We start from the raw sequence: 27,638 nt of genomic DNA, 5'->3' as shown, positions 1-27,638 counted from the left end.
CTCCTACAAGTTTTGATAGATGTTTCTGCCAAAATGTATATTGAATCTATTTTTCCTAAATTTTAAAAAACCACCACAATAGTCAGCTGTGTCATCATAGTACCTATAGAGTATAAGAGCTTACTGATTCCTTAATGTCTTACACATATATCCCTTCTAAACTGTTACTTAGATCTGGCTAGATGATTATGTACTTTTTACTTAAAATATGACCTACATTGGATAGTATGTGTGGAATGCACTTGTAAGTCTTTCTTTTTTTTGTTTTTTTGACACAGGGCTTCTCTGTATTGTTTTAGAGCCTGTCCTGGAACTCACTCTGCAGACCAGGCTGGTCTCGAACTCACAGTGATCCACCTGGCTCTTCCTTTCCAGTGCTGGGATTAAAGCCCGGCATGCACTTGTAAGTCTTTAGCTTGCTGATTTTTGACGGAATGTTTCAATCTTGAAGAGATGGGTACACAAAAGTCCTTGATGTAATATTTCATATTGATTTAATATGTCTTAAAAGGTTCCAAATTTCTCCTAGATTCTACTGCTCAACCCCATTTTTTGCTTTTCTCACTGTCTTCAACCCTCACTCCCTTTTCTCACTTTCACCAATATAGAGTCCCACATGATAGGATACCAGTAGTCGTGTGCTGATAGGTAGGCAATGTACAACAGTGCAATGGCTTGCACAGAGGCTGCTTTTAAGAAGTGGAGTGTCTGAGTCTGTAAATTGCTTTTAATAGGATGGCCACTCAGGGAGGGTTAATGAACACTTAGAGATATTTTTAAAGTCATATGGAAATCAAGTCCTGTACAAGATTCCTTCTTGACATGCAAAAGCCAGACAAAACACCACATTCACAGGTGGGGTGGGGTACAAATGAAGTTTTATCCCTAGCTGAGTAACAATTGGCAACTTATAGCTTAGAAGAGTGGGAGAATCAGTTTTACGGCTTCAGGCCCTGGTGAGTTGAAGATGTTACAATTTAGACCAAGCATGATTTCTACTTGGAGAATTTTTTTATAAAAGGAGGCCAGGAAGTTGCTGGGAAGGAATGTGGAGATGGATTTGGGAGGAGTTGGGAAGGAGATGAATATGATCAAAATACATTGTATACAATTCTCAAAGAACTAACAAAATGAGAATAAACACAAATAGACTCACAAACAGGTGATTTTCTTTCTGGTAAATATGGACAAAAATCTAAGGGTATTATAGCTCCATGGTAAAATTCTTGCCATACATGTACAAAATACAGGCTTAGATCCCTATATCTGTTGAGCAACAGCTTTCACTTTCCAGTATTTCAGTTACTCTTAGTCAACTGCCGTTTAACAATGTCCAGAAATGACAATTTGAGATCTGTAAATTTAAATTGTGTTTTAGTATAGCATGATGAAATCCCATGCTGTCTACTTGCAGTGCGATGCATCCTCTTATAGAGCACATCTACAGTGTATACACATCTAACCTGTAGCAGGAAATGGAGGAGAGGAAGAAACGACAGAAAGAGGGAGACAGACAGACAGACAGATATATACTTAGGGAGAGAAAACACATGCAAATGAGAGATGGTGAGTATATACTTTTATATAACTTCTATTACAGTAAGTAGTTGTAATTGTCCCATTTTTAGGCAAGTTAATCTCTTACTATGCCTAACATATAAACTAAACTTTATCGTGTGAATATGTATAATAAAACGACATATATAGAGTTGATTATTATCCAGTTTTAGGCATCCACAGTAGGACTTGGAACATGTCCTCTGAGAGTAGGACTGAGGGAGGCTACTGTAATGAGCTCATTAAGTTTTTGTATAATAACAAACCTTACAGGCTGGTTATCAACTTGATCTTCATTTTCCGGTGAGAGAAACTGATCTCATGGAAGTTAAATAACTTGGTGTAGTTCACAGTTCGTATTCAAAGAACCCTGAAATATCTGACTCTGAAGCTCTTAGTTAGTCTTCTTATTTCCCTAATGCAAAACCTTGGTGACAATTTCCCCTTCGAGCAGTGGTTCTCAACCTAGGGGTTACAACCTCGTTGGGGTTGACCGACCCTTTCACAGGGGTACCTAAGACCATCATGTGCATCAGATATTTACATTATGATTCACAACAGTAACAAAATTACAATTATGTAGTAGCAATGAGATAATATTGTGACTGGGGGTCACCACAACATGAGGAACTGTATGAAAGGGTCACAGGATTAGGAAGGTCGAGCACCACTGCCTTAGAGTTAAAAAGCCATGCTCTGAAAGGACATAGATCAGGAAAGGATTGTTTTCTGGGTACAACATAAGCTCCTAGGAACTCCTCCACTGGAGTGACTTCCTCTTCCCTGAGGTTTTCTTTCTAGCAGTACTAGGAGCTGCAAATTGTATCTTACATCTGGAAGTGAACAGTGCTTGGATGAGCCAGCACCACTCCTTAAATTGATGATTTATTTTCTCCAATCACCTTAGTTTGTATTCATTAATTTCTTTTTCATTAAGTCAAATAGAGTAATTGCCATTTTAGCTGGCCATGGTTTTAGAGTTGAATAAAGCACTACAATGAAAATATTGCTAGTATAAATAGACAAAAATGAAAAAAATCGCAACCAAACCATCTTGTAACACTTTTATATAGGGAGGGGATCTATAGGCAACCTAATGTTCTGCTGGAATTTAGATCAAAATAATTTTTGAGTCAATGCCTAGATAAAAGAAACAGTTGTCTGCATTTTGCATAGTAAGGGGAGGCACTACATGTTCTTGTTAACCATGTATGTTTATGAACTTTGAATTACAAAATTGAAATGCCTGAGATACTCTGTTTTGTATATAAGTGAGGTTTGATGAGGGCTCATGATTCTGGAAGGAAGTATGTAAGGTTTTCTTGTGGCAATTGCCTTCTTGCTGGCAGAGTGTTAAGGTATAAAGAACATTGTATGTCTTTAAACAAGAATGAATACACGTATGCATCTATTTATGTATGTATGTATGTATGTATGTATGTATGTATGTATGTATGTATGTATATAAGTATGTCTTTTTTTCCTGTTCATATAAACCTATGAGGACTCAATCACTGGAGTCTTGCCTTAATGATTTTATCCATTCTCAACATCTCCAATGGTCCCATCTTTACACATTATAACTAAATAAAGTTTTTAACTCTCATTAATTTGTATTCCTGGCTTGTCTGGATCTGGCTATATAGATCAGACTGATTCCATATTCACAGAGATTCATCTGCCTCTGCTTCTCAAGTGCTCTGATTAAAGATGTATAACATCACACCCAGCAAGTTTCTTTTTTCTTTGTAATATTAACACACAACTCTGAGAATTGAACTCCTACATGAATTTAGGGGTTTTGTGGTGACAATCCAGGCAGGAAGTGACTTAGCAGGCAGACTCAGAATATAAGCATGAACAAGCAGGAAATTGCTCTCTTCTTCCTCCTCTTTTCTCTCTGGAGTTGCCATGTGATCGCCAGCAAGAGAGGAAGCATATGGCCGGCGTCCTCAATAAGATAAGTCCTTATAAAATATATGGATTAGTAGTTAATGGTTGATAATTAAGAAAAAATCGCAACCAAACCATCTTGTAACACTTTTATATAGAGAGGGTATCTATAGGCAACCTAATGTTCTGCTAGAAGTTAGATCAAAATAATTATTGCTAACAATCTATCACCATTATATTTCTCCACTTAGATATGTTACAGTGTTTGGAACTTCCATTAAAGTCATCACATGGTTAAGAAATGAAAAAAATCTATTAAAACTTCTATTTTCTGCCATCAATGTCACATTCAGTCATCATTACTTTGCTAGCTCTTACTATGCCTCTTTTATTGTCTAAATCTATTGGCTATTTCCAACTTAATCCACAGATATAAAAAATTGTATATTAGTTATTATTCTTGAACTAGCTAAATTGGAAAAGTAAAAGCATAATTGTTTTCATCTAACGAGTGATAAGTGCATATCAAATGGCACACTAAGTGATATATTGTCACGTGGGAATCGATATAGACTAGGCTCAGTGCAGGTGGAATAGGGTTTGTTTGGAGAGATTACACTTACAAAGAGCCTGTCACAGGTTCCTGTAATGATATATCTTTCTGCCAGCTGCCTAAGCCCCACTGCCATGTGGGCACCCAAAATAACACACAGAGATTAATATTAGGTACAATGCTACTAGCCAATGACTATGATTTCTTACTTGCTAGCTCAGTCTTAATTGTCAACCATTAACTACTAATCTATATATTTTATAAGGACTTATCTTATTGAGGACATCGGCCATATGCATCCTCTCTTGCTGGCGATCACATGGCAACTCCAAAGAGAAAAGAGGAGGAAGAAGAGAGCCATTTCCTGCTTATATTCTGAGTCTGCCTGCTATGTCACTTCCTGCCTGGATCACAAGACTTCTCTTTACTACATTTCCTAGAATCCTCCTTGACTCTTAGTCCCACCTATCTTGCTTCCTTATTGGCCAACAGTTCTTTATTTATCAACCAATAAGACAAACATATACACAGAAGGACCTCCCCCATCAGGTTCCAGCTCCAAGGATCCTCCCAAGCTGTTTCCTGTGACCCAGCCAGCAACAAGAGACAGCCTCTCAGAGCCAGCCTAAATCCTCCCCTCCTGTACGCATTTGTGACCACAGCCAAACAGGCATGGTCAGCACCATGTTAGATCTCTCGCTACAATTTATATATTCCATATCAGTTTAATCTTTTCAACAACCTATTAAGGCATTTTTATACCTATGGAAGGGCAAACAAAGGCAGAGAGGATTTAAGTAATCTGTCTCATGTTATAAAAGAATGGAAGATCTAGGATTTGTACTTTATTTTGACTTCAGAACCGTTATTGCATTTATCTACTTCATTATGGTACTTATACTTGCTATATTCTTTCTTTTCAATAATGTAAATTTTTATTTTTGTTCCTCTTCTCACAATTGCTAATTCTATACTTTTTTAGGTAATAAAATTAAATCATTTCCTCCTTCTACCTCCTTCAAAACCCTTTTAAGTAACCTCCTAAATATTTTTTAAGTACATGGCTCCTTTTTCTTTAACCATTGTTACACACACACACACACACACACACACACACACACACACACACACACACAGGAAGTTTAAATGATTTTTTCCCATCTAGGCTAACAGAGCTACCCTCAAGAGTTAGAGACTAACAAAATCACCAATATATGGCACGAGAAGCCTTCTTTTGAGTTCTGCAGGGCTGTGTAAGAGAATTCTCCAAATTATAGGCTAATGATGTTGCCCTTGATTGCCCCAACCAGAGGTGCTCTATTGCTGAAGATTGTATGCTTTGGGCAGTTGTCAGATATTTTATTTCTAGGACCTGATGTACCTGTCAAGATCTCTGGATGTCTGTATGGCCTTTAAGTTAAAACAAGCTCAGGTGTACAATTCAGCTTCAGAAATGATCTACTGACTATTCAAGTAGTTGCGCTGTATTTACTAAGTAATTATCATTGTAATAACTAATGCTTATTGTATTGTAGGAATATGTATTAACTCATCTGTAACAGTAATTCTGTAGGTCCAATATAGAGGCTTCATCTTATTATTTAGGGTCTTTGAAGATTTATGAACAGAGATTCCTAGATTTCTGATACCATAACATTGCTGTCAATTCATTATAAGGGACATGATACTCTTCCCTCTTTGGTTAGCAGCTGGATTAAGGACCTATTTTCATTTTTGTTTTTGTTTTTGAAAAGACCAAATAGAATTTTACTAATGAAAGCTTTTATTTTATATATTTGATGGCTTCTTGTATTTCTTACTGGCTTAATTGTCTGGATTGAGTATTGCCTCAATACTGAATTTGTGGTGTATGTATTGTGTATATGTGAATATGTTCATTTAAGTGTGTTTACATGTATGCCCATATCACACGAAGGTTAGAGGTCACTGTGAAGTATCTTCCTCTATAATTTTCCACAACATCTTCTGACACTGGATGTCTATTTTTATTTATGTTGATGTGAAACACTCTTGACTAAAAGCTACTTAGGGGAAGAGTGGCTTTGTTTGTTTGGTGCCTCCAGGTCACAGTTATCACTGAAGGAAGTCATGTTATTAACTTGAAGAACTCATGAAGGAGCACTATTTGCTGGCTTGCTTGCTCATACACTCATGCTTAGCTATTTTCTTACATAGCACAGGACCACTTTCCCAGAGAATGACATTGACCTGAGTGGGCTGGACCCTCCTATATCAATTAATAATCAAGACAAGCCTCATAGACATGCCTGCAGACTAATCTGATCTGTGCAATTCTTCAATTGAGATTCCCTTCTCAGGTGACTTTAGGCCATGCCAAGTTACAGTTAAAACTAACTAGATGCACTGTCTCATTGAACTTGAAAATCACCAATTTGGCCAGAATGGCTGGCCAACATGAACTCCTGGGATATAGCTGTCTGCCTCATCCTCCAGCACTGAGATTGCAGATGTGCACTGCCATGCTCAGCTAATTGTTGCCATGCCTGGCTGTTTATATGAGTGCTGGTTAGGGGTTGTCATACTTTGGAGATAACAATAATTGTATAGATACAGACACCTCCACAACCCCCACCTCAGTTTTAGGAGTTCTAGGAACTTAACCTAGGGCTTCATGCATTCTGGCTAGGCAAGTACTCTATGAATGAGGCATATTCCATGTACCTGAATGTTTTAAGATTTAAGACATTAAACCATTATTTCCTTTACTCACTCACAAGCTTATTTCAAAAGTAGTATTACAGTCTTTATATTAGTCCTATCATCTTCCCAATTCATATTGCCACCTTCTTAACAAGGTCCCAACATTGTTTGGGCTAGAAGCCTATTTTAGTTGTGACAGTAGTTGTTCAAACATAAAACACATTGTCCCTGGTGGGGATTTTAGCTTCTTGGATGTGTTTTAGTGGGTGTCAGGGGTAAGACTGAGAAGTCCAGTGGATCATATGAAAGTTTTCCCTTTAGATGACAGACTCGGTGATTACACTTTGGAACTACCTTGGTTGAGTACTCTTCTCCAGCTTAAAGTCTTTCCCACAGTATTACTAAGCACACTGTCTTCTCATTTTTTTTTAACTTTAAAGGGTGGCTTTGCATTCTTACCTAAAGCTTATAAAAATAGCACATAAAACTATTATGTCTGAATTGTCTAAGGTCAAACATACAGCTTTGCTTCATAAAATGAAGTGATACTCTTAACTCATTCTTGCTAAAATATATGCTCTACATCTTTATACTTTATGTGTATCTGGGATTTTTATTGTAGACCTAGTCATATTCTTATTCCAGTATCAGTTGCGTTTGTTCAGTGGTGGCTTGGTGGTAAAATAGAATCTGTTAAATGATAGGCAGCAGCTATCTGGAACATTTGCAGATTGAACACAATATCCTAGCTTCATGAGTTTTATGTGTTCAGGTAACGGGTTAGTCATTAGGTTTATAGGCTTGCTCATATATATACACACACCATTCATCCTACACTCAATTCCTGACTTTTAAGTACATTTTCATCATGTGTGGAAATTTCCCTCTTTCAGGCATCAAAATCTCTGAGGCCAAACCCCATGAAGTGCCAGCTTAAAACATGAAGTGTAATAACATTTTGACACAGAGTGTTTAGGTGAACAGAAGAAATTTCCTCTGTTCTGTGATTTGCAAAACAGCAGTACACATTATGTACTTGAGTAATTTTGCTTTTTTTGGAGTTAGAAAGACATATAAAGGAAGAAATAATTACTTCATATGCAGGATTTTCTTACCAAGTCATTAGTCCTCATTGCTAAGGGATCAGGATTCCATCTTAGTGTATCCTTTTGGCAGTAATTTGACATAGACCCTAACTCTCACCACAGATCTTTAACATGTTTCCTCTTTGTATTGATACAAATGAACATATTCTAACTGACTCTTTGAAATATTTTTGGGATCAATTTACTACTCTAAGTGTCATCTGAGAACCACTAGTATGAGAGTAACATGGTCATTTGTTAAAATGTAAATTTCTGGTTTGTACTCTGGACACATTGAGTACAAATCACCACTTTAATAATGACTGTTCATATTCCAATAAACACTGCTTAGTATTTCATATGTATTTCTAAATTTCTAAATTTATTTTCCTTATCTTTGCCTTTGTCCATCTCTGAAGATGCTGTTCCAAGGTTATCTCCTCCCTGAAGCCGCTTTGGTACTCTTCTTGGTCAGTAGGTAAGACCTTCCGGGCATGTGTGATATAGGGAACACAAAGGCATCAGAACTGAGATGCAGGAGGAATTGGGGAAACTGAAATGGACTCACTCAGACAAAATTAGAGGCAGAACCCTATAGTGGCTACAGGTTCCCCTACAGAACCCTTTAAAATACATGTACTTTTATTTCACGTGTATGTGTGAGTGTCTACACATATGTATATGAACTATGTTTTTGCTTGGTGCCATGGTGTCCAGAAGATCACATTGGATTCTCTGGAATTGGAGTTCAAGTGGGTTGTGAGTCATTGGACATGGTTTCTGGGAACAGAAAACCAGTCCTCTGAAAGAGAAGCAAGTGCTTTTAACTGTTGTCCACCCTCTAACCCTATTTTTATAGGGAATTTTCCCCCAGTCTTTACACTTGTGTTTTCCAAATGGGAGAGAAGCTGAATAAGCTAACAGCAAAGTAAAATGTGCCCACTTGATCAGAGTAGTGAATCCCAGTCCCATAGCAACCATGTTTGAGGAGGAGGTTTGGTGGCCATATCAGGATAAGAAAGTGGGAGGACACAAAGACAAAATGCCCACTTGACAACAGATTCAGGGATGGAGTAGAGAGGGATAAAACTATTTTTAACAACTTCACAAAACTTGCAGAAACCCTTTTAAATATATTATTTTCACATTTTGTTTCAGTTTTCAAATGTATGAATCCTGAGATTCAGTGTTTGGCACTTTGTAGAGATTTGAGAAAGTGTCAAAGATAGGTGTGTATCAGAATTTAAAGCTAGCATACATTTCGTTAACATTTTCATATGCTCTGTTCTTAATTGTTTCCCTTCCAACCTTCCGTTCACATTCACTATTTTCTTCCTGTTTGTGTCCTTCCATGCCCCAATAATTCCCTTTCTGTTTTCATGTCACATGTCGTCTGTTGTTTGACCCCACTTTAGCCACTTCAGATCTTTTCTTCTCAACCACAAAGAAAATGCCTTACATTTTCCGAAAAAAATGTAAAGTATTGATCTACCTATGAGGCATCACTGTATACATAGCATTTGAGAAAGTATTGTGGAATGCAAAGTTTGAAAGAAACCATTGCTGGTCAATTAACTGTTGATGCGTGAAGTTCTTTTGCAGTAAAGGTAAATAGCAGTACTTGGGTTGGCCATAGTGAGGACAAAAGTTTGTTTTCTCATCTGAGATCATGCAACAGAGACCCTACTATTTCTGCTTGCCTTCCAACATACTTCGTCTTTGAGGTACACAGCCATGCCCCCACTGGTAGAGGACTGTGTTCTCTGTTGTTGCCAAAGGACATGTGTTTTGCAGAGAAACTTTATTTCACAGATAAGTCATTTTAACTGGATAATTACCTCTGTCTACGAATTTTCTGTCATGCTAATGGAGATGCCTGATGATGAATACCCAGTGTATCTTCAAGGAGTTCTAAGGTTAATATAATGTTGAGTGCCACTGTGCACATTGCTTTTTAAATTTCAGAAGCTTTGCAGTTTTCAAAAGTCACTTTAATGGTCTGCCTTTCTGGAGGAAGCAGAAACAGTTAATTAAGAAGATTTTGAAGAAATATATTCTCATCTACACATAAACTGCTTTGCGGCATGGAGTGATTTGGTTTCCTTAAATTCTCGTTAATCTATGTTACGGAAACTCACTGTGTATGAAGACAATTAGTGCTTGTTTGGAGGCAATTGAGTGGCTAAATAAACCTGCAGGTTCTTAGCGGTCACCAGACTTCTCATGCAATCATGTAATTGACAGTGCTCATTATTTTAAAGGCCTCATTTCACACTTACGGAAAATTGTGTGCTTTAGGCCCAGAGAGCCTCAACTCATAAAATATCAATGCTGGCATCCTTTCTAGTCTATAATCATGGAACTACGTGAAGATCACCTAGTTAATTAGCAGAAAAGGCTAATTCTTGAGAATTAATTCTCAAGCCACAATTCTGGAGAGGATATATTATCATAGTTATTTTTATCATATGACACCGTGATCCAAGTGATATTTTATGCTGTGGAAAAACAACAAATCACTTACTTTATAATGTATGTATGAAGCCTATATTAATATTTTTCAGTTTCATTGTATAGATGATAAAACTGAGTCAGGCTGGATTGTTACTGAGTTGTAGAGGAAGAACACAGCTTAGTTGAAGGCCTAGGTTTTAATGTCAAGCAGCAGCAAAGTTTTTAGAAAATGAAAACTGAGTCCCAGAGAATAAAACTATTTTCCCTTTGCACACAGTTATTAAATGTGCTATTTATTTATGCCTATAATTCTTATTAGTTATTTGAAAGTTATGCACTATGGGTTTGACCATATACATCCCTTCCCAGAGCTTTTCCTGGATCTCCCTACCCATCTTATTACCCCTTCTATTTTTAAGCCTATCAAGTCAAATTTGTGCTTTCCATATACTCTTGGATATGTTGAATTCCACTGAAGTGTGGTCCACCTACAGGGACCACATCATCTCCTTAACCAACAGAGACCACATCACCTCCTTAACCAAAGGAATCTCTGTCCCATAAACTAATAAAATGGGGTTTTAATAGAAATATAAATCTAAGTTTCTTTTATATTTGGGGAGGAATAAAATAAAATTTTCCTATATTTTTAGTGCAGGATTCAGATGAATGTAAGATCTCTTCATCCGTTTTTCTTATTAGATATTGTAATGGAAAGAAATTAGTTTCTGAAGACAGATATCTGACTTCTATTTTAGGCTCTCCCACTAATTAGTTCTTATCTGTCAGAGTCTCAACTTCCTTAGTTTTGAAACCTATGTGATAGTATTTCACATGGCTGTTGTAGGCATGAAATGAGATGATCAGTGTAATGTCTGATACACACCAGATTTCCACAAAGTTTGACACCACAAAGTTAAACAACATACATTTATTCTTTCATAATTCTGAATTTCCAAAGTCTGGCAAGAGTCTTATGAAACTAAAATTAAAGTGACAGCATAGCTGTTTTGTTTTTCTGTGGAAGCCCCAAGAAATAAATCTATTTTTTCTTGCCTTTGGTGGTGGCTACCATCTTGGCTTTGTGTCTGTACTTCTTCTTTTAATGTCACCTTTGTAAGATTCTCTAGGCCTCTTCTCTGTTGTAATACTTCTTTCCTATATTAGTTATTTTATTGAGGTCCTACACAAAACGTCCAGAGTAAGGTCTTCAATATCATGATAGCAACATTACATCTGAAAGGTTTCCTTTTCCATATGTGGTAATATATCAGCAAGATTCTTGGGTTAAGACCTAGAGATCTTTGATAAGCATTAACCAGACTACCTTGAATGCTCATTGACTCTTCTCATACTACAGGAGTGCTTCTTCTATTCTTTACTTCTTCATGTTAAGTTAGCATGGAAACTGTAGTGAATTTAGGAAATAATGAAACCAAAAGTCATTATTATCATTGTTAACCAAAATGATAAATGTACTGTGATGAAGTAGTCCTGGGTGGGAAGATAGCCTTGAAGGCTACTTTGAGGATAGCAGACAGGTGCCAAGGATAGCACTCATTACTACATAGGACAGAACTCTTCTGTTGTCTTTAGAAATTGGATAATTTATTATTTATTGCCACAAAGAGATTGCCTGGTTTTAGAGCACATAATTAGTGTTATGTCAAATGGAAAATGAGAATATAATTAGAAGATGAAAGAAAATTTCAAGGAAAGCAAGACTTATGTTGTCCTTTTGTGATCTATACCCACAGCTAAAATCTAGTTCATAGAGGGAGTTAGGGCATCAAAGACTGCAAAGCTGCAAAAGATCAAATAGACTATTCATACTGGTCATCAGCTTACAGTTGGGAACCTGGGAGACCAGAAAAGGGGAAAGAAATGTCCCAAGAGAACAGACTGGTCTCATTTTTAAGAGGAGATACTTTCAGTGTCCTTAGTGTAAGAACTAGTACCCCCTGTTCCCTCCATTTAATCTTCCTTACATTTGTCTTTTGGTTTACAAATGTATTTTCTGGGGTTGGAAAGATGGCTCACTGTTAAGGAACACATACTGTTCCTCCAAAGGACCTGAGATAAGTTTGAGAACAAATGTTGGGTAGCTCATAACTACCTATAACTCCAGCTCCAAGGGGAGCTAATGGCTCTGGCCTGCATGGGCAACTGCACTCATATGTACATACCCCCTGCTTCAATACACACATGCATAATTAAAAGTAAAATAGCCGTTTAAAATTATTTTCTGAGAGTGCGGTTGCAATAACATGCTTTTATCACTATTCTTTGGCATCCTCTTTATGAAGACAGAGACTAGTAAATGTAAGGAATAACACTCCTAATCACAATACAATCTACAGATGTCTCAGTCAATAGGAATCAATTTTCATTAGCTACATTCAAATAGTCTTTGTGAGTCAGAATTGTGACTCAATGCTTATTGGGGTCTACATAGTTCACATATATTTCAGTATCTCTGGCCACATCTCTGTTTTGGCCAACATTCTACAAAATTTCTTTGATTGGACTCAGATATAAGCTGTATGTATAAATGCATTCTTTCCTTGGGGGATGATGCATGGATGTTCATATTAGCTTGCTGAATGTCCTCTAGCACCAACTATAGGGCTTAAGGAGGGCAGGCTACTATTCTACTGGGAGCCCTTTGGCTTTAGCATCTGTCAGACTGCTGACTATTGTTGCCACATAGCTATCTAATCCTACCTTCTCTAGAATGTCACAGTACATAAAGCAAAATGATCATTATGCTTAGCAAGATTGTTCTGCCATGTCTCATCTGAGAGAAAGCAGTAAGTAAAGGGTGTTTGAAGTTCCATATTTACAGTCTGGCTGTGGACCAGTATTTTCTCTTTCACTGCACACCCATATCCTTACTGGAATCTATGAATGCCAAAATTTAATACTCCTTTTTTACACCTAACTTCCTGACTCATTATTGAGTTGCCTCTAGGCCCAATTTACTGGTGAGTGTAGCTTGACTTCAAGTATTCAAATTTACATGTTTCCTGATGGTCCACACTCACTTTATTACCACTGCACATTTTGCAGAATGAGATGTGATGTAAAATTCTTCACAGTGTTTAGTTAGGATAGGTGAATATTCATACTACAAAAAAATGAACAGTTTGCATGTTGCTGACCTATACAGTGGACAAAGAATGTATCTAGCTAAGTTTGAGGAGTCAAGTATTTGTAACTTACATAATATAGCATGTTTTATGTTGTCTTCTTTTTCTAGCACTCAGAAGGTCAGGTTTTGAGAATTTGGAGAATGATAAAGGTCCTACTTTCTGATGACATACAGCAACATTTTAAAGCAATTTCCTATTTTGTTATAAGGCTTATAAAAAGTATCCTGAAGTAGAATGTAAAAGAAGACCTAGATACTGGCAAAAATCATGAGGAAGATCAGATGCCACTTGTGAAAACCAAAGCACTTTGGCTTGCTGGCTTTTTACTTTGTCTTCTGTTATATCACCCACATGTCACAGAATGGCATTAGCCAGAGGAAGTTGATAACAATGCTGTCAGAAATGATCAAAGAACCCAACAAACAAGTGACAAAAGGAACATTAAAGTTTATGAGCTGGAGGAGCTTGAACACATGATCTTGACATTAAATTTTTTCTCTGTCTAAAGGTGATACTAGGTATAATTGTTTTGTTCTTTTAAAAGGGTCCTTTTAAAGCACCACAAGTTCACCAGCCTGTTTCCTTGTGTGGAGTCTACAGAAAAGAGCACTGATTCTCAAAAGTGCTAGAAGCAGGGGATAGAGGTGTAGGAGTCAAAATAACAGAGAGGGATCAAAACATGCTTAAGGATTTCTGACTTATTCTCTCTTGAAGAAACTTGCACTGCATAAAACATCTGCTGTTTCTACTTTGTAGATCAACTGTGTGTTGTTTTGGTCAATGAGCTGGTTAGAACCCTAAGTAGAGCAGTCAAGCCAGGGATGTTAAATTATTTGTGTCTGACATTATGTTGCAATTCTAAAAGTGAACCCACTTTTATAACCTTGTAGAAGACATGTATTTTCCTCCAATCTGTATTACTGATTTTCAAAATTGGAAAACATTGAACATAAAGATAATGGGGACTGTTTTATTGATCGTTTGAATGATATAATTTTTTAAATATTTATTTATTTATTTATTTATTTATTTATTTATTTATTTATTTATTGGTTTTTTTGAGACAGGGTTTCTCTGTGTAGCAGCTTTGGAGCCTATCCTTGCACTCGCTCTGGAGACCAGGCTGGCCTCGAACTCACAGAGATCCACCTGCCTCTGCCTCCCGGGTGCTGGGATTAAAGGCATGCTCCACCAATGCCCGGCTTTTATTTTTATTTTTTTGAATGATATACTTTTAAAAAGTGAAATTCTTGCAGTTAAAGCATATTTCATTGTGTAATTCATTGTCACTTATTTAACAACTTTTAATCATCTATGTAGCAGGCACTTATGTAAATGATAGAAGTACCGAAATGATACAGACAAAGCTCTTCAATCATCAGGATTTTATTCTAGTAGAGGGAGAAGAACAGAAAATAACAGAAATAAAATGTAGAATTAATATATCAGACAATTATAGCTTAATAGGGCTACTTAGAAGAACTAGTGAGTAAAATATCTGTATTTTCATAACTATTTTCATCTGTTGTTGACAAACAATGGACTTCAAAAATGTAATTAATCAGTATAATTATGCTCCTTGAAGGTTTTTCTCCCTTATTTTATATGCCAAACTTTTTCAGAAATCACAAATCCAGTATTATTATAGTTTGAAGATGTCCTTTTACTGACCCATCTCCACAGGATGTCTATTTATCTTTTGCCACATGCTACCTTATGGAGAAATTTTCACTTTTCAGTTTGGTATTACATAAAGAATCAGAACTTGAAAACAGGAAGCATTTCTTACAATTTGCTGAAAAAGTAAAAAAAAAACAGGCAAAAGCAATAAGATTTTGGGAAACCAGATATTATAAACATAAGCCAAAGAGAAAAAATGATTGTGTCGATTTTCACTTGTGCTTCAAAGGAGACCGCCTTGCTTTCTGTACAAATTATGCTACGATGCTTATTCTAGAGTCTATTAATTTACTTTGTAGCAAGTGACTGAGCATGACCTATTTGCAAAGCAGTGTGTAGAGTAAAGAAAAGCAGGGAGGGAGGTAGATGGAAGAGAAGGGAGGAGAGGAAGAGAGGCGAGAACACTAGAGAAAAACGATGGAAAGAACAGAAGAGAGGAGATGAGGAAGAGATGAGAGAAGAGAAATGAAGGAGGGGGGAGCAGATGAGGAGAGCGGAGGGAAGTAGCAGAGAGGGGAGGAGAGGGGAGAGGAGAGGAGGTAGGAGAATGGGAGAGAAGGAAAGAGAGTAGCTCTAAAGTACCCTCATTCCTTTGGAGACGTCAGAAAAAGATGATCCTTATTCTGCATCATTTCCTTAAAATCAATAACATCCTCGACTTCAGACTTCATGGCTGTTTCTGGGGTTTAATTACTGTAATTTGGAGCTAAAAGTCAGTCCTCATAAGGAGTACTTTTCATTGTAGAATTTTCTTGCACACAAGATTGACTTTTAGCTTGATATTACATTATTCGTAAAAGGTAATTGCACCTGTTTCCACCTATACCCTAATCTCCCAACCTGCGTTTTTCTCTCCTTGATGGCTAACCAAGAATATTAAAAGAAAACCACAGACATGCTAAATTCCAGTCTATAGTAATCACCAGGTTTCTAGTTTGTGCAAGTAGATGAATAAAGTTACCCTATAGTAAGACCGATAATATTGGAAGAAGACCAGTTCTTTAGGCAATGTTCTAAATATATCTTTTCCTTTCCAGTACTTCTTATCACCAAGTACCCAGAAAAGTCACAGAGCTATATATATATGTCTACCCAGGCCAAGGTCCTCCTCCTATGCATTCTAGATTACTATAAGAACAATCCAACAACTCAAAACTCCAAATTTGTACCCCACTGTTCCCCTAGAAACATTCTCATCATGATTCCAATGAAAACCCCAACTAGAACATTAATGAAAGTAAAATAGTTTTGAATATTCATTCATCCAGCCACAAGTGGACTAAAAGCAAATTCCCTAAATCAATTTATAATTGGGACTTGGCGCCCAAAAGCTAAAAGTTAGGTTAACAAGGTGAATAAATTCCTGCCATATAACTAGCAAGTCCCATTGAATAAAAAGTAAACAGATGCAAACCCAGATATCCATCTAAATAATTTTCTTTTAAAACTACTCCTAATGACTTATCACTATAGCAATGCATTAGTGAATTTCTCAACCCTCATCCCAGAGACACTACTTGTAGTAGATAGCAATTAATGCAAAAGACCTACAGCTGGTCAAGGGGCAGAGAATAACAAAGTGCGGAGTGCTCACCTCTAAACAGAACATCTATATCAGCCCCTGCTTCCCAAGGCTCAGGAGTTTTTGCAGCTGGGACAAAATGATTGTAAGAGCCAATTGTGGTTGATAATTTCAAAATGCTGGAAACAATGCTTTCCAGACTCAGCAAGACAATTACAAATATGAATTCACAGCAATTACAGCAGCATGTGCAAGACCTGTGCAATTTCTAAACAGACAGAATCCCAGCATGGAGAGGGGTGTTGAGCACAAAGTCCAACCCCTAGAGGACTTATTCACAATTTTTTAGCTTCTAGGATACTGACAATATAAGTGATGCAAACTGGATTCAATGGGTTAAAAATATAAAAAGGGGAACACAAAGGAGGATGGTAATAATCTGGGGGTAGATCTAGGAGGGAGTGGAGTAGGGAGTGAATATGATCAGAATACATTGTCTAATCTTCCCTGGGGAAAACTGTTTGTACAATTCTCACCATTCCTTAGTTGCCTGTAGTCTTGTGTCTAGAATTGAGGCATCATGATGTCCCTCTGTCCAAGCATGTCTATTGCTATTACCCTTGTTTAGATCATGTTTAGGCAGCCATGTCCTTACCAAATGGTCATTCCTGAGAACATATACATACAAGTAACATACAGATTGAGCTGGCTGTATTTAAGTATTTAGGAAAATACCATCTTTTATACACATATACATATGTAATAGAAATTAAAGAAAAAGAGGCCATGAAATTGAAATACAGCAGTGGTAGGTATAATGGGAATGTTTGAAAAGAGGAAAGGGAAGGGAGAAATCTTGTAGTTTTATTATAATCTCAAAAAATGTTCCATTCATTTGCCTTTGAATTTCAAGATTCCATTGGTTTTTTGTCAGCTGAGTAATACTCCATTGTGTAAATGTACCACATTTTCTCCATACATTCTTCAGTTGAGGGGCATCTAGGTTGCTTCCAGGTTCTGACTAATATAAATAATGCTGCTATGAACAAAGTTGAACAGATGTTCTTGTTGTGTGAATATGCATTCTATGGGTATATGCCCAAGAGTGGAATTGCTGGATCTTAAGGTAGACTGATTCCCATTTTCCTAAGGAACCTCCATACTGATTTCCAAAATGGCTGTATGAGTTTGCACTGCCACCAGCAATGGAGGAGGGTTCCCCTTTCTCCACATCCTCTCCAGCATAAACTGTCATTGGTGTTTTTGATTTTAGTCATTATGACAGGAGAAAGATGGTATCTCAGAGTTGTTTTGATTTGCATTTCCCTGATGGCTAAGGATGTTGAACACTTTCTTATGTGTCTTTCAGCCATTTTGGATTCCTCCATTGAGAATTGTCTATTTAGTTCTGTGCCCCACTTTTTAATTGGATTATTTGGTGTTTTGGAGACTAGCTTCTTGAGTTCTTTGTATATTTTGGAGAGCAGCCCTCTGTCTGATGTGGGGTTGGTGAATATCTTTTCCCAATCAGTGGGCTGTCGTTTTGTCTTGTTGACTGTGTCCTTTGCCTTACAGAAGCTTCTGAGTTTCAGGAGGTCCCATTTATTAATTGTTCATCTTGGTGTCTGTGCTACTCTTGTTATGTTCAGGAAGCAGTCCCCTGTACCAATTTGTTCGAGAGTACCACCTACTTTCTCTTCTAAGAGGTTCAGTGTGGCTGGATTCATGTTGAGGTCTTTGATCCATTTGGACTTAAGTTTTGTGCATGGTGATAGACATGGATCTATCTGCAGTCTTCTACATGCCAGCATCCAGTTATGCCAGCAGCATGTGTTGAAGGAGTGAGGTGACCCAGTCACAAAAAGACAAACATGGTATGTACTCACTCATATATGGATTTTAAACATAGAGCAAAGGATTACCTGCCTACAAGGAGGTCCCTAAGAGAGGCATACATGGTTCCCAGGAGAAGGGGAATGGGACAAGATCTCCTGAGCTAATTTGGAGCATGGGGGAGAAGGGGAGAAGAAGAGATGAGAGGAGGACATGAGAAAGCAGGGAGATTGAGTCAGGGGAAGAACAGAGGAGAACAAGAAAAGAGATAATATAATAGGGGGAGCCATTATAGGTTTAAAGAGAAATCTGGCACTAGGGAAATGTCCAGAGATCTACAAGGTTGACCCCAACTAACAATTTAAGCAATAGTCAAGAGGCTACCTTAAATACCCTTCCCCGATGATGAGATTGATGACTACCTTATATGCCATCCTGGAGCCTTCATCCAGTAGCTGATAGAAGCAGAAGCAGACACCCACAGCTAAACACTGAGCTGAACTCTGGAATCCAGTTGCAGCAATGGAGGAGTAATGAGCAAAGGAGTCAAGACTAGGCTGGAGAAACCCACAGAAACAGCTGACCTGAAAAAGGGGGAGCTCATGGACCTCAGACTGATTGCTACGAGAATGGGAGGGAGAGGGATTGATATAAAAAATAAGATGGTTTCTAATTTAAATAGAAAAGAAAAAAGTAATGATGGTAGCAAAAATAGTTGTGGAAGTTTGAGTGAGAATGGTCCCCAAAGGCTCATATATTTTAATATTTGGTCCCCAGTTGGTGGAACTGTTTGGGAAGGATTAGTAAGTATGGCCTTGTTGGGGGTGGTGTGCCAGCATTTACAATTAGCCCTCCCTTTACCTTATGCTTGTGCATCTGATGTAAACTCTCAGCTGTTGCTCCAGTCCCATGCCTTCCTACCTGCTGCCATATTTTCCACCATGATGGTCATAGACTCTAATCTTCTGGAATGGTGAGTCCCGAAATTAAATGCTGTCTTTAATAAGCTACCTTTGTTATGTTGTTTTTTCATGAAAATAGAAAATTAGCTGAGACAGGGTCATTAACTGAAATATTTGTATTTCTTGTAGGCCTCATTTCATATATAATAATTCTTTTGTACATAGACATGTTGCTTAATTGTGCCTACATTTTTATTTTTTTAACAGTTCAAACATAAGCTTCTTTATTAGCTCAGGTATTCATTAAGTGAGTATTATGGAGCTGGAGACATCTGCAGCCTGGCATATAATGACATACTACAAATTTCCTATTCTGGAACTTTCAGCAGTTGCCTAACATAGCTATCATGAATGGTTTTTTGTTTGTTTGTTTGTTTTCTTTTTCTTTAATTTTTACAAATTATAATTTCACATGTCAATCCCTTCTTCCTCTCCCCCTCCCCCCATCCCCCACCATCCCCTTCCCCCTCCACTCCCCATAGAGGGTAGAGCCCTCCACGGGGGCTCCCCAAATTCCACAACATCATCCTGGGCCAGGCCTAGGCCCTCCCCCATGTGTCCCAGATGAGAGCATCCCTTCATGTGGGATGGGTTCTCAAAGTCCCTTCTTTTTTTTTTCATTCATTTATTTAGCTCATAAAGTCATGCACAATTATGATACACAATACAGTATGTCCACAATGGCATGGATAAATTAAACCAATTAACATGCTTTATCACACATATTCATCATTTTTGTTTTGAGAACACATAAAGTATACTATCTGAAAACTTTTAAAATACAGCATATTGTTATCAACCATATTTATCATGCTCTCAGTAGACCTCAAGACATCACAGAGTCCATGCCTCTTGTCCAACTGCAGTTTTATATCCTTAAACCAATTGTTTCCCCATGTTAAAAGACCCACATTGAAGCCTAATAGCCACAACTCTGCTCTCTGTTCCCATAAATTCATCATTTCTAGGTTACACATAAAATTGAAATTGTGTGACATTTGTCTTCCAGCGTGTCACTTATTTATTTATTTTTGGCAAGCATATAACTTTTCTACTTACTAAAGATTAAATCAAATTTGCATGAACAGGTGAGCACTCTCTGAAACACCTTGGATTCATCACATATTTGAGTTTCAATTAGCATATATATATATTTATATAAAAAGAGCAATAATGGCAATATGTTGTGCATCAATAGCAGCAACAGCTTTTCCAGGTTCTGCAGTCATTTTAACAAGATTGTAGAGACATCCAGCACACTGCATTTAAAAAGCAAAAAATAAAAAACAAAAAAACAAAAGCAAACAAACAAACAAACAAACAAACAACAACAACAAAGTAACAAACAAAATCCCAGAAAACAGCGCAGTTCTGTTTTTCTTGTGGTACTTGGCACCAAGTAGAAGGGACATTGCCAAACTCTTTTTACGAGGCTACAATAACCTTGATACCCAAGCCACACAAAGACACAACTAAGAAAGAGAACTACAGACCAATATCCTTCATGAACATTGATACATTTTTAAATAAGAAGGAATAATATGGAATTCATGTATTAAATGAAGATGAATCAATTCCCAAAGCCCAGGGTTTGAGTAACCAATTTGTACACTCAACACCAACTAGCCATCAAATGTATACCTGAGAGAAGTTATCCAAATTTTAAATATAGTAATTCAAATAAATGAGTAAATGATGAGGCATTATCCTTTAGTCTATGTGTATTTGAGTATGAGAAAAATTATTGCTACCAATAACATTTGCTTGACTATAAAAAAGGGGAATTCTAAAATGCAGATAATTTTTTGCATAGAATTTAAAAGTAATTAACAAATGCTGTACATTTATATTACTTGTGTTTGAGTAGTCACGAGTTTCTGTTGGAGATTTAATTACAAATTGGAGTATTTGGCTATAGCTAAGCGCTAGATATCTGCATTATAAATTATTAGGTAAAAGAACAAAGTAAGAATATTTTAAACTAGACCTTAAGCCTCAATTAAAAAATATATAATCAATATCAAATAAACAGGCTGTTCTGCACCAAAAATAAAATGTGCATAGCACTTACTGTATGTATGTCTGATAGTATGTTAAATGCTTTTATGTTCCATTTTATTGCTATAACAATCTTTGGGCATACTTCTATGATTAACTCCAGGAGGAAACAGAAAAAATTCTCAGTGATATGTCAAATTTCACAGAACTTCCCCTCTACTTATCTATACAAGATCCCTAGTTCTATGAAAACCCATTTCCTAATCTTGCTCCGACCTATTCGTTCATTATTAGTCCACTGAGTGTCCAGATACAACATGTGAAACCTCATAGTTTGTGCTATGAGCTGCTGTTTGCTGACCATTCTTACTTAGCATCTAGTTTGCTAGTATGTACTGCTGCTGCTCTGTTCTGTATGTGGTAGATAGTGTATTTGAGGGAAATGAGTAGACCCAAGACCTTTGGCTTTGGCCAAAGTACTAGATATACATGGTTGCAGGAACATAGTAGACCAACAATTTTGCCTTTGTCTTGTGCCAAAATACAGAGCAAAAGTAAGAAAATGCTTGTTTTACAATCATCTTTGAGGGTATGCCCCAATGATCTAATTATTTCTCATAAAAATCTCACATCCCAAGGATTCTATAATGCACAAGGTGTTCCACTCTAGGGAACAAACCAGCAACAAATAAAACTTTGAGTTATTTTAGCATCTAAGCTATAATTTAAGTAAATATTAAATTTTAATAAATATGTAAGCATTCCAGCTATGCAAATTAAATACACCTGGAACTAGAGATTATTCCGTGTAAAAAGAGAGATATAATTTTATTCTGACCCTACCAGTGTTTATTATTTTCTTTCTAGGTGTAAGGCATTGCATTGGATGCTTACCGTACCATTATGTGATATTTGAAACTGTCACCAATTTCAAAATCACTATTTTAAGAATTCTTTAGGATCCATATATAGATTTTTATTGTTTCGAATAGAAAGTTGGTTATTAGATGTAATATACTGAAGCAGAAGGTTTCTAAGTGACTTGTAGTCCTATTATCTAGAAATAATAGTATTATCTGCATGCATATTCTTTCAAATCTTTTCACACATGCACTTCATTTTATAGGAATAAATTTTGAGAAAACCTTGCCTTCTTTCCAACTTTCATTCCTTTTAAGTGCCAATTATTATTTAGTTTCATTATGATTGCTTATAATTAGACTTATAAATGTTATTATGCCATTTAAAGCTACAATTGCTATATGAAAGTCTTTATTCTAAGCCTCTATGAGGCAACTCAAAGGCTACATTTAATACAAGGAGAGCTTTGCAACTCTATGAAACCAATACAACAAGGGAGAAAGATTTGAATGATGCTAGAAAATATATAAAAGATGTTTCTTTTGAGGTACATCTTAACATCTACTTCAATGATCTACATTTGCCACTTGATTTATTTTCTGAGCAGAGTATTCAAATTCACTGTGGACATGAAGATGTGTTATGTAGATGTACAGCACTCTTCTGAGAGGGCAAAACTATTTATCACTTTCCTACAGCTGGCACAGTATACTAAGATATTGAGGCATAAGAGTGGGATGGGTTTCAAGAGACTGTAGTGAATTGACTCCCATTTTACGTTTTTCATTTCACGGATAATGTGTTTTCTTTATGTCTATGTGTATGGGGCAAAATAATTTTTAATAACTTTGGGCGATGAAAATAAAATGTGTTAATAAATGCCATGAAGTCAAAACTTACTTTAAAATTTATGTTTCTGGGCCAGGCGTTGGTGGCACACACGTTTAATCTCAGCACTGGGGAGGCAGAGGCAGGTGGATCTCTGTGAGTTCGAGGCCAGCCTGGTCTCCAGAGCGAGTGCCAGGATAGGCTCCAAAGCTACACAGAGAAACCCTGTCTCGAAAACCCAAAAGAAAATTTATGCTTCTGTCATCGACTTTTATTTTTGCAAGTGAGTATTTTAGTTATGAAAATTCCAATTATAATTCAATGGAAAGGAAAATCCAATAAAGGAAAGTAATACACTTTAATAGATGTTCAAATTTAAGTATACTTAAAATTTTTTGAAACATTTGAAAATATGTAGCCCTTGCCTTTGGTGAGAGAGGAAAGGAAAAATTCTGAGCATTCTAGGAAGAAGCCCAATTTTAATTTTTAAAAAAATCACCAAGATAATTTGCCTCTCTTCTAGAGCCACTGGTATTTTGCCTTTGGGCTGTTGTGTAGACTTGTCTCCCAATGTCTGAATATAAAATTTTCTCACTTGTCTTTACTTGTAGTTTGTCAAAATGGTATGTTTCAACAGTTAATTAATTTCTAATCTGACATTATCTATATATCATCTGTCTGTCTGTCTGTCTATCTATCATCTTATCAACCAAATAGTATTTTATATTTTATGTGAATAAAACAAGAAAACCTGATTCTGTTGGGGGTCCCCAGTACTACTCTCCAGTTGAATGATTTTCTTAAAGGACTCATAGACACTAGAAACATTATCATCATGGTTCGTTAGAACAAAGGGATACAAACGAAAATCATTGGAGGGAAAAGTTGCATAGGGCAGAGATCAGGAAAAATACACAAAAATGATCCAAGTATCTCCCAGTCTACTTGTACAGATAAGACCCATATTTTTCCAGAAACCATGTGGGATAATGTGGAACTGTTACCAAGCAGAATGACCCATCTGAGGCTTGGTGGCTAGATTTTTATTAGGAGCCCACAGAGACAAATGTTCTGTAAGACTGATCCTAGCTGTATAGCCTTTATCACTGCATTCCACCCTAACTCACTAAACTAATACAGTACATCCCAAGGCTGTAGATGTCACCTTGGAATCACATCATCAGGGTATCCTACCAAAGATTTTGTCAGAAAAAATTCTAGAATTTTAAATATTTTAAGTTTTTGATGCCATAATTGAGTTCTATTTCCTAGTAGTATGTTTTCCTCAAGTGAAATTCTTTAACTTTTAGCTTTTATGTGCATTTGTGAGTACTTGCATGTGAGTATGTATAACGTGCATTTTGGGGGCCTGTGGAGACCAGTAGATGGTGTTGGATCAACTGGAACTGGAGTTACAGGCAGGCGTGAGCTACAGTGTGAGTGTTGGGAATCAAACTTATGTCCTCTGCAAGAGCAGCAGGTGCTCATAACCACTGAGCCATCTCTCAAACTCCTGTAATTTTTGAATTTAATGAAGAATAATTAATCAACATCTCTTTTTTGCTTAGTAATTTTTCATTCATTTGTGAAAATAGCCAATGTGATGGATTTTATTTTTATACTTTAATTTAGGTGTATAAATCTATTCGCCATCAAAATTAAAGTTTGTGTGCTATGTTCAGCAGAGATAGAGGTTCACATTTCTTTTCATTTCACTAGATACTAGTTTAAATTTTACAGGAAACTTGAGTGGAGGGAACTGAGCTACCATGCAGCTTTTGATCACACACATGTAGCACTTTTCCTATTGTCAATGTGCCATACCACAGGGGTACTTGCATTGCTATCCATGAAGCATTATTGACACATTATTATCCACCAACATTCATAGTTTATATTAACATTCATTCTTAGTGTTGTGCATCCTATTAGTTTTGATAATATATAAGATATATATATAATGTATTATAAATTATATATTAACTACTATATAATTATATGTTTCCAAATTCATTATCATTAAAATCCTATGTGTTGATTATTGCGTGCCGTGTGAGCTCAAAGATGATCCGTAGTCCGTAAGGCTAAGATTTCTTTATTCAGATAAACACCAGCCCAAACGCAAACCAGAGAGTGCCAGGGGCAGCAAGGCAGCCAGGCCAGAGAGAAGGGGTTATTCACGTGTGCATGGTCCCTCAAGAATCATTCCTGCGTCACCTTAGACCTCCCCTGACCACGCCCTCACAGGCGTGTCCCAGCACACCTGTCGGGGCTACTAGGAGGCGGGGCTACAGTGTCTCCCTACACCTATGTGCATTTGTGCTCTGCTTACTCATCCCTTCCTCTCCTTTAATAAGTAGTAATGACTGATCTTTTCACTATCTTCTTAGTTTTTCATGTTTTCTCATAATGGCATATATTTGGCATTATACATATGCCACCTTTTCATATAAGCCATTAGATTTTTGTCCTGTTGTTTCATGACTTGATATGATAGTTCAGTTCTTTTTTTCTTATTTCTCGCTTCTTTTTCCTCTCTTCTCTCTCCCCCTCACTATCTCATGTATGCATATGTCCAAGAAGTACTTTGTTTTTACTTTATTTGAGACAGGGACTCTTACACTGCTCAGTTTTTCCTTTACCAGACTAGAAGCTGGCCTGTGGCTCAGAACTTCTAGCAATTCTTTTTGTACATCCAATCTCTCAGTATTGGTGCTCTGGAATTACTAATGCGTGTACTACTGCATCCAGCATTTTACCTGAACTGTGAGGATCCAGATTCAGTTTATAATTAGACTGGTTTGATAAGATGTACTTCACCCACTGAGCTATCTTCTCAGCCTTTCAGCTAGGATAGCGCGTTTCTTTTAAATGCCAAATAATAATAATGTGGGTGGATCATGATAAACTTCTTCGTTCACTTTCTGGGAAGTATGTTGATTGCTTCTATCTTCTGGAATTCATGAAAAAGGCTTCTGTAAATATCCACACACTTTTTGCTCTGATCAATCCTCATCTGGCTTAAGTGATCCTTCTAGAACCCAGACTTCCAAGAACCTGAATCTACATGTTTGCTGTACCAGGTTGCCTACCAGATGTCTTTTATGTGGACACCAATTATCAGTTCATTTTAGCAAATACCAGCGATGGAATTAATGAATCTTATGATAAAAATATGTCTAGTCTAGGAAAAGTCACCAAAATATCATTTAAACAGGAATGAGTTTTTCAACCTCCGCACAGCCTTATGGCAGTGTTTCGGTAGTTTAGTAGGTGAGTTGCAAAATCAATTCAATAGTAACATGAAGTTTAGTATCTTTTCACAGGTTTATTTGTCATCTGCATATCTTCTTGATATTATTGTGTTTGGATTTATTTTACCCATTTTGAAATCATGTCAATTTCTTTTTAAATATTCAGTTTTTTTTTACTTATTAATTCTTTCTTATGTCAATTTCTTATTATTGATTTTTAAGTGTTCTTTTCATAATTTGGGTTAAAATCCCTTGCTAGATACATATTTTGCAAATCATGCCTCGGATTGCATCTAAAAAGTCATTAAAGTGTTATTAAAGTGCATAGATTTTTTCTTTTATTATTTTCTAGTTTTGAATTTTCTAGTTGGGTATATCTTCATTGGAGAGTTAACATTTTTGGTGAAAATTACAAGGTTTGTGTTCAGATTCACTTAAAAGTTGCCCTACTAACTTTTGTGGAAGAGTTCATTTTTTATTTTTTTTAATAATTGTAATTAGACCAATTTTAAATTAGAAACAAGCTTCTTCTACATGTTAATCCAAGTTCCCTCTCCTTCCCCTTCTTCCCTGTACCCCCATGGTTCCCCTATTCCAACCCCTTTTTGCTCCCCAGGGAGGGTGAGGCCTTCCATGGGGATCTAAAAATTCTGTCATCATTTGGACCAGGGTCTAGACCCTCCCATGAGTGACTAGGCTGAGAGAATTTCCCTCTATGTGGAGTGAGCTACCAAAGTCCATTCATGTACTAGGGATAAATACTGATCCACTACCAGAGGCCCCATAGATCCCAGACCTCCCACTAACATCCTCCTTCAGTGGGTCTGGATCAGTCCTATGCTGGTTTCCCAGCTATCATTTGGGATTCCATGAGCAACCCTTTGTTCAGGTCAGAGGTAACTCACAATTAACTATGATATATATTAGAAGGCCATTGTTTTGCCTAATTAAATTACTTTGGTGTGTTTGTTGAAAATAACTTGACCATATGTGGGTAGTTTTGTTTCTGATCTTTCTATTCAGCATATTGTTCTGTTTGTGTACTATATCAACAGCTGTATCTTACTGTATTTTGCCAATGTAAATCCTTTGAGTTTGGATTAAATATTGTTATAACTGAGAATAATTGAGGCTTTTTAATCTATGAAGATGATAGATTTAATAATTGCAATATTCTTCAATTTCTCTCATCAATATTTTATAGTTTGTATGTAACAATCTCTTAAAATATTCTTACACATTATGGTTTGATAACATTATAATTGACTTTCAAATTTGCTTTTCCAGTTGTCACTAAATTTAATATATATATATATACCTTTTT

The sequence above is a fragment of the Cricetulus griseus genome, chromosome X (genome assembly GCF_003668045.3).
Source record: "Cricetulus griseus strain 17A/GY chromosome X, alternate assembly CriGri-PICRH-1.0, whole genome shotgun sequence".
In the NCBI taxonomy this organism is placed as follows: Eukaryota; Metazoa; Chordata; class Mammalia; order Rodentia; family Cricetidae; genus Cricetulus; species Cricetulus griseus.
This window is presented reverse-complemented; position numbering follows the sequence as displayed.